We start from the raw sequence: 8,726 nt of genomic DNA, 5'->3' as shown, positions 1-8,726 counted from the left end.
CAACCACTAGGGCTATTTGAACTTTGCATAATAAAAATAAAAGTCTTCACGGTTTTTTCAGAGTTCTGCTTGTTTACAGCTTGAGTTGTAGATACATAAATACATGGACTTGGGTTATGTTAAGAATACAAAGAACATTGTGCATGCAAAATAATATATCTAAAACTTTAGAGCACAGTGGATAACTTCCCTGCAAAATTAACATCGGCAATGGATGGGTATGCAAAGCTATAAAGACAACTAAGGGGTTTCCTATTCTAGTTGAGAAGCTGAAAAGCCACTCCCATAAACCTTGAGTGTATTGGGAATTCTGGTGCAGGTCAAATTTATTACATTGCTATCCTAGATCATGAGGATAAGTATTTTGACTTACATGCTGAAAATTCTGCAAACAGAGCATCAGCAACCTCTCTGCCAGATCAGGGAGAGGAAGATAAAGTTGGTGTCCTGCTGGTGATATCTCACTCTGACCTCCCACTGGGCTAAGGAAGAGAAGGAAGCAAGAGCAGCTTCCTATCATACCCAATAAAGGAGACATCAGCTAACTCCTGCCCAGACTGATGAGGAAAGAGGAGCCTTCTACTGGCTCTGCGACACACCTCCCGGGACCTCCCGACACACCTGTTGAGAGCCACTGACCTAGAGCACCAGATACCTGATTCATCAAGAGTTTGCACAACAGGCACATAATGGAATGGCTGGGTGAATGAGTTGGGAGGAGATAAAACATAAGGGGAAAATCCACAGGTAGTTGTAAATGAAGGCTTTGGGCACCAGCTCAAATAAAAAAAAATAAATAAATACGATCCCAGCCTCTGATGGTGCTAGAAGTTCATAGGAGCAGTATGAAAACTTCTGAGTCAAAAAAGTGGGTTTTCCAAGAAGCATTCTTTGATTTGCAGGAAGAATGTATTGTGGCAGTGATATTGCTCCATTAAAATATCAACTTCTAGCCTTCGAAATTTCTGAGTTGCATAAGGCATTTTTTCTTGTACTGCACAAGATATTTACTGTACTCTGTGCAGATGTAATCTTTTTCATAATTTTTTGGCACATCCATTTTTACAAAATAAAGTCCAATGAATTACACTTGCTTCAGTTTTATATATATACAGAGAGTTTTATGAATCTTTGTTTATATACACTGAGTAATGTTATTGAATGATTTTATTTGGAAACAGCAGAACATCAAAACAAATAGTTTCTAAATTGACATTGTCAGAACTTGCATTAGTACTTTTCATGCAGAATAAAAGTGACTCACTCCTTTTTCAAAAAGTAGTGAAAAACTTGGAATATGTTGCCTCAAACCTCAGCAACACTAACATGGAAGAGTCCAGACTAGCCAGCTTTTGAAAGCTGAGCAAGGAGACAATCAGAAAAAAACAGAGGCTGTGGGCTGCAGAAGACAACAGCAAACCTGACAAAAGTTTCACTGTCGTCTAGTGAGGCTATGTTTACTCAAGCCTATAACAGACAAGGTATGACCACCATCACCACCATCTTGCACTATCATGGCTGTAAATATCTCATAACTGGAGTATTTCTGATGGTAATTTTCACAATACTCATCAGAATCTCTTTCTACATTGGAGATAGTGCATGCATATTTATTCAAGATATCTTGAAAACCCAAGGACTAGTTTGTGAATCGCTGTAAGCAGGGCCAGTGCAAGGGTATTAGGCACCCTAGGCGAACCTTCTGCCTTGTGCCTGACCCCCCTCCCCTCCGGCTTCAGCCCCAGACCCAACTTCATTCACTCAGACAGGCTCCCTCTCTTAGATACCTTGTCTCATTCACACACATACACCCTTACACAGGTTCCCTCCCTCTCACTAACACCATTTCTTTCTCGTACACACACAATCCTCTCACACAAACACAAAAAGAGAGATGCTGCTCGTGGCCCGCCAACGCTGCTTCTCTTGGCCACTAGCAGGATGGACGCTGCTCACAGCCCACTGAGTCTCTGCTGCTCGCTGACTGCTGAGTTTCTACTCCTCTCAGCCATGAGTGGGATGGTATTGGAGTCATTTTTTGTTACTTTTGCTGAGGATGTATATAGAGGGTAGGCCGTATGGATTCAGAGTTTTCACCCAGACACAGACTAGTTTGAAGGCCACAGGCCAACCTCTGAGGGAACTCCTATTTACTGTCTTGCATTGTGAAATATTTACGAACAGGCAAGAGTCTGTTTATTTAGTTATTCCACTAGGTCTATGATGACAAAGCAAGCAATTAAGTTATACTAAAGCCTGAGAGAGAAAGTGAAAGCCACACAGCTGTGCCTGAGATTTGATAAGAAATCAGAGGGAGGGAATATCACTGCTTTCACAAGCATTTTTAGTGTATAAGGAGAGACAGCGAGGGAGAGTGGTTCCTGATGTGATAGCACAGGCTGATCCTTTGGAAACATGTATATATATATATATATATATATATATATATAGTAGAGATGTGAATCGGAACTGATATCGGATCCGATTCTGGTTCCGATTCACATCTCTAATATTTATATATAGAGAGAGAGAGAGAGAGCGAGCAGCTGTTATTATCTATTTTATTTGTTCTATCCTCCTATTGCTCAAATACACTTACTTTCCTAAGAACCTGGAACCATGATGTACTAAGTCAAAGTTTGTGTGTGACTCTTTGTGTAGGAAATAAGCTCCTGTCTTCAAGCCCCCAGGTATATTCCCAGTAATTGTGTGTGTTTATATTGAATAAGCCCCAGAAGTAATCCTGTGTGCATGCAGGAGACAGGCCCCTCAGGTAGCTGTTGCGTCCGTCGGTGCTAGACGGCTTCGCCCCATTTGCCTCACCTTATTCACGGCTCCTCCCGCTTACCTAGGAAAGATGGCTACCGCCGCATCTACAAACCGACCTCTCCGGCATCCCCGGAACGACAATGGTGCAGCCTCCCGCCATGCTCCTCCCAGGTACCTACTAGGATGCGCGTGCACCACCCACGTCTTTATTCCAACCTTGGTGCGAACCTCGGGGGCATTCCCCCTTGCTGACGTCACGCCATCCGGGTATATAACCTATTCTAATTTGCTAGCTCATAGAGTTAGCAAGGACTCAAATCCGTTCCTGTCTACACTACTCTGCCGCTTCTGTGCTGCCGCTGGAAGCTCTCTCTCTGGCCCTTCGGGGTAACTGCTAACCTGGGTACTCGCTCCTCGGGGGCCCTCTGCTTTATTTCAGGTGCCTTACAGGGCACCTCGCTCCTCGAGGGCCTGCTCTCCCTGCCTCGGTGCCTGCACTTCCTTCTATAACCTGGTGGAATTGCATATCTACAGCAAACACCTAGTGAGTACTCTAACTCTCAGTCTGTCTCATCCACAGTACTTCCTTGCTGGGAAACCTGCTGCGGAACCTCCCTAGACCAATGGGGTGAGAAGGGCTCCCTCTGCCGAGGTCCCTGAGACTGCAACTACCAGACTGCCTCACTACTGCCACCTCTGGTGGTACTCTTCAAGCTGTATAATAAAGAACTAACTGAGTTTGTGCGTTCTGAGTCTAGCCTAGTACTTTGGCTCCTCACGGGGCTCCTCTCCACGGGCTTGGCCATCTGCCACAGTACTCAAGGATCCACCCAAACACCGCTCAACCATAACAGTAGCAGCCAGTGTAGAACCCAGTGAGATTAGCCCCCAGGTCAGAGCCCCTGGGCAGAATGCCAGTGTGCACGGTCTGAGAACAGATGGGCTCCACTCATGGCCCACATGGCTTCTCTTTACTGCTTCCTAATGGCTGAATGCCCTAGATGACCACCTAGTTCACCTATTAGGATGTTGGCCCTGGCTGTAAGGCAAAGGAGTGTGGGGTAAGTAATGCTATTTCCTAATCCGTATAGTACAATGCCCTATAACTGATTTATAGCACAATTAATATAATGCATGAATTAATGAATAACTTCAATTTGGCAGCATTTTGAAGAGGTGATGCATGGCAGAATGTAAAAGATGTGTTGCTAAGGAAACATTTTGTAGCAGATGGTAGCATGAAATGGTTTAATACTTCTCTTTCTTTGGTGTTTAAATGGCAGCTTGTGAAGTATAAATTAACACTTCACTAAACCACTTGACTACTGAAGCATAAGTAACAAGCCATTAACTTCTGTATTTAAAATGTATTTATACCTAGCTATTCAGTTATTATACAGCTTTTAAAATCACATGTCCCTTTTAATTAATCTCGTGGTTAAGTCTTAATTCCATGTTTGTAATGTTATAAATATGTCTATGAATGTGCATGTCAATAATATGGTAACTCTTGAGACACTTAAACAGGATGAGGAATAAGATTCTAGGAAGGAGACATTTATTTTTACATAACTACAAAAGATCCAGGCTAGTCCATTATGGGTGTGCATTATTTATTTATTTATTTAAAAATGTTTATATACCGCTTTTACAAACATAGGGCCTCATTTTCTAAAGTATCGCAGACCTGCGATACTTTAGAAGATGAGGGGCGGGGGGGCCGAAACAGGAAGGGGCTGCGCTAGCCGGCAGCGATCGCACCGTCACGGTGCGATCGCTGCCGGTTTCGCACCCAATAGTGCCACCATAGGAGGTGTAGCTATTGGGAGCGAAATAGGCAGCGAAAAGGCACTTACCTTTTCGCTGTCCGTGGCGTTGGCGCAGAGTCGGCCCCGGTGACGCCCTGACTCCTCCTCTTTCGGGGCCGACTCTGCCCCGACTCCGCCTCATCCTGGTATCGCACACGATAAGGAACTTTTCGCGTGCGAAAGGTCCCTTATCGCGTGCGAGCGGCTTGGAAAATGAGGCCCATAGTTTAATCAAAACGGTGTACAATATTTCAAGAAAAAAATCAAAAATCAAAATAGATTAAAAATAAAATAAAAACTATTAAAATTACAGAAATATATAAAATGAAAAATAAAAAATAATAATTAATGAAAAATACAACATATTTTTACTTAATAATATTAATAATAGTAAGGTGCGTATGTTAATTTGAGGAAGAATGGTTGAATGATTATTTTGTAGGTGTAATTTTGAATGCAATTTGAAAAAGGTGTGTTTTTAAAGATTTTTTAAATTGTTTTGGATTGGAAATGGATCTTAATGAATCTGGTAAAGCATTCCAAAGAATAGGATCTGATATGGAGAAAGCTCTTTTTCTGGTTATGTCAAGGCGTGCTTGTCGGGGCGATGGCACATCTAAAAGATTTAGATTATGCCTTGGTTCCTACTCTTACAGATTTTTTTTTTAAACTAGAGGCTATGAGTGTAGTGGTAGATGTATACTAAGGTGAAATGACCTACTTCAGCAATATTGGAGTATGGTTATTTTTATGGTGGTAATATTGCAAGGGCATTTGACATATTTGGATTGCTGTAGACCAGCGGTTCTCAACCTGTGGGTCGCGACCCCGGCGGGGGTCGAACGACCAAAACGCAGGGGTCGCCTAAAGCAGGTCCCCAATCACCGGTCCGCGGACCAGTACCGGGCCGTTGGGGTTTTTTGCCGGTCCGCGGCGCCGCGGCTGCTGCGGGGAGGCGGGGCGAAGCTGGCGACCTGCCTCCTCCAACCCCAAAAGGGAAGAGACATGGCCCAAAAAGCTAGCGCGTCGCAGTGACGTATGTTGCTGGAGCCGCGCAGGCAGGAAGGAGGTGTATCAGCCACTGCAGGTGCTCCTCCTACTTCCTTCCTGCCTGCCCTGCCCCGGAAGACAAATGTTGCCGGAGCCGCACGGGGAGGAAGGAGGAGGCGCGTCAGCTGCGTGGGTAGAAGAGGCGCTTCAGCCGCGTGCAGAAGAGGAGCAGCGGGGCCGGGAAGACTAGGGCCACTGCAGAGCCCATCCTGTGGCAACCCGAAAAGAAGAGGCCCAGAGGTGAGAGAGAGGTGTGTGCGAGTATGAGATGAGTTGAGAGACTGTGTGTGTTTTCAGAGACAGCATGTGAGAGCCTCTGTGTGTGTGAAAGAGACAGCATGTAAGAGTGAGAGCCTGTGCTTGAGCATGGCAGCATGTGGGGGTGTGAGAGAGCCTGTGTGTGAGACTCAGACAGCCTGTGCCAGTGAGAGCCTGTGTATGTGTGTGTGAGAGAGAAATGCATGTGAGAATGAGAACCTGACTGTGTGTTTGAGGGAAGAAGACAGGTGGAGAGAAAAGAAATAGAAAAAAAGGCAATATAAAAGGAAATGGCAAAAAATTAGAAAGGGTAGCAGATGTAAAAAAAAATAAATTACTTTTTACTGATTGGCACATGTAATCTTTGGGAATGTGCAAGAGTAGCACTTTCTCTATGGTGGATCTCACAATGTACGAGATCAACATGGAGGAAGTGGAAACCCACGGGGCCTGCACAGAGGAGGCAGCAGAATGGGCTTCAGTGCCAATAGCAGCAATCAGCGCCTCCCCAATAGCCACGTGGCAGCAGTGGCAGTAATTAGATTAATTGTTTGACTCAGCTGGAGGTGACAAAGTATGAAGTGGGATGTGAAATCAGCTTGATCTGGTGGAGAATTAGGATTGCTGTTACACATGAACTGTATTTGGCAAACATAAAGGGAGCCAGGATAATCAATTGATGCCTGCAGCTGAGGACTGATTCATTATGACTCATGTAGAAATTAGTGCATTTTCCAGATTAGTCTGCATAACACAATTCTCAACATTCAGCATTATTTCTGCTGCATAGAGTTTTATCTGAGAGGCTCTGAGGTTGTGAGGGAGCCAGTAAGAGTGAGAGCCATGAGTGTGTATGAGAAAATCCAGGGGAGTAAGAGTGTGTGTGAGTGGGGGGGGGGGGGGAGAGTGTCTTACACCCTGAGAGTGTATCAGTGTCTGTGAGAGTGAGAGGTTATGGTGGGTATAAGAGCATGAATGTGTAAGTATGTGACAGTGTATGTGTGAGAGAGAATGGACATGTGAGTGTATGTGTGAGAGAGAGAGGATAACCTCCTAATCCTCGACAATATCAGGGTGACTGGAAATCAAGAGCTCCCATGTATGGACAGCAGGGGCTTTTTAAAATCCTTATTAGTTTTAATTATTGTGTGTTATTTGATATATGTGCTGTTTTGAAATATTATTGGTGTTTGGGAAATTATAAAAATGTATATGATTTTAATTAATAGAAATTCTATTTATCAGTAATTTTAAAATATTCTTTTATTAGTATGGTTTTACTATTATAACTGATGCTTTATGTTTCTTAATTTTATTGTTTTATGAGGAATGGTGGTTCTGTTTATAAATGTCATAATAAATAAGTATGCACTAAAATCCAACCCCATCCATAACCCCGCCCCCATATGACCAAAGCTCCACCCTCGCCCCGCCCTCGCGGGATGAGGGCGGGGCGAGGGGTCACCGCAACATGAGGAACTGTATTTCGGGGTCACGGCATTAGAAAGGTTGAGAACCACTGCTGTAGACTGTGATAAAGGCATCATCCATTCACTTGCATTACCTTGCATGTGAGACATTTTTATTTATGGAGGAAGTTTGGGGGGCTTCGTCTGCCTCCACAGTCGTCTCAGTCTCCAGTGCCGAGGGTCAGCTGGTCGGATCTTCTGTCCTGCCTCGCCACTCGACGGGAGAATCTACGGATCTTCTCCTAGGCATACCATCTTCCCGTTGGCCCAAGGGTTCACAACCTGAGCATAACAGTAAAGGTCTTTTGTATTGCACATAAATTAAGCTTTTGTAAATCAGTAACAATCTTACAGTCTATCTTTCTTTCATAAATCAAGTTCTTTTTCACTCAGCACATAGTTAAGCTCTGGAATTAATTACCACAGGATGTAGTTATGACAGTTAGTGTAACTGGGTTTAAAAAGGTTTGGATAAGTTCCTAGAGAATAATTCCATAAACTGCTAATAATCGATACAGAACAATAGCTTGCGATCTCTTTAATGTTTGGGTAATTGCCAGGTACTTGTGACTTGGATTGGCCACTGTTGGAAACAGGATGCTAGTTTGGCATATCTTTTGTTTTTATGTTCTTATGTACAGTGGTAGGTGCAGAGTTGGGAGGTAGCAGTATTATTAACAATCCAACCTTCACTATCCCTAGAGCAGAGAGAAGTGGGAAGGTGATAATGAGAAAGCAAGGAGCAGACAAAAGAAGCATGAGCTAGGGACACTGCAGGTCACAGGATAGCCAGCAAGCTGCAGCTCTCCAGAAGTCAACTAGGTTTATGCCAGCATTTCGATGGTAGCTAGATACTGTCCAGCAGGTCTATGGGAATCTAAGTGGCTGAATGTTCAGGCAACAACCTTGCTAATTTTGGTAGCTAGTTAGATATTTGCAAAGCTTGATGGTAAAGATATGGAGGAGGTCTGAGTGTTGGACTAAGTATAAGAATTTTTATGCTTATCTACCCAGGATGGTACAAAACTAATGAGAACGATACAAACTAACTAGAAGTGATATCTTGCAAGCAGTCAAACTTCTATCTATAGCTGGCAGCGTGAACCGGAAAAACTGGATAGACTAGAGGGGCCAATTAATCCTTATCTATCAACATCTACTCTTTATATTAGTATGTATATTTTTCGACTACGATCCATGGGCAAGATTTAACCAGATTGTAAAATCGTAAAATGGGATCGCGTTTAGGGTAATGAACTCCCTCTAGTGGCGTAAGATAAGAACTGCAAGTAATGAAAGTTACTGCTTTTGCAGCTTGACTGCAAGTAAGATATATAAAGTTATTTTAACGATGAATAAAGCTGCTGCCTCT

The sequence above is a fragment of the Rhinatrema bivittatum genome, chromosome 14, assembly GCF_901001135.1.
Source record: "Rhinatrema bivittatum chromosome 14, aRhiBiv1.1, whole genome shotgun sequence".
NCBI lineage: Eukaryota > Metazoa > Chordata > Amphibia > Gymnophiona > Rhinatrematidae > Rhinatrema > Rhinatrema bivittatum.
The sequence above is the reverse complement of the archived record's forward strand: the minus strand, read 5'-3'. Positions refer to the sequence as shown.